Source organism: Chinchilla lanigera, unplaced genomic scaffold, assembly GCF_000276665.1.
Source record: "Chinchilla lanigera isolate Chin_1 unplaced genomic scaffold, ChiLan1.0 scaffold00088, whole genome shotgun sequence".
NCBI lineage: Eukaryota > Metazoa > Chordata > Mammalia > Rodentia > Chinchillidae > Chinchilla > Chinchilla lanigera.
Window position 1 is genome coordinate 5,731,018 of NW_004955489.1, and position 711 is coordinate 5,731,728.

Here is a 711-nt window from a genome sequence, read left to right on the forward strand (position 1 = left end):
GCTGCATGGCTCTCCATGCGCTGGGGGCCCTCCCTCTGGGGGCCTTCGAGGCAGGAAGCTAGCCAGCCGGAAGACAGGCACTCCCCACCCGTGGCTCCCCATGTGCTGGAGGCCCTCCCTCCGGTGGCCTACGAGGCAGGAGACGTAGTTGTTTTAAAAGATACTCCAATATCTGGGCTATAGGCTTCCCTTAGGAGGAGATACAATTTCACAGAACATTTTGGAAAGTGTGAGACAGCAGAAGAAATATTCTGCTTGAAGAGAAGTTAGGTATGTGATTTTCTCCTGGGTTTAGTTAGAAATCAATCCAAGGCCACTCACAGACTTTCTCTGACAACAATGCTTATTTTTTAATAAGTACTAGAATATAGGAGCCTACTTCCCATATGGTCATCAGACTCTACAGTGTTTAATGAGTCAAGTTTCAAGCAATTAAATCTCAAATCAAATCATCTTATTACATTTCATTACACTTCTGTACATTGATGTAGAAAGGTCAGTTTGCAAGAGGTCTTAAGGGACAAAATGCTCAGGAATTAACCAGTGTTAAATATAAAACCTAAACCCTTTATATTTTTCAAAAGGAAATTAATATAAGTAACAACTGGATTTATTTTCTCTTCTATCCTTCCCACCTCCCTCTCTTTTCTTGCTTTCTCTTTCTTTCCTTCCTCCCTTCCCTCACCCTGTTCCCTCCTTCTCATCCTTTCT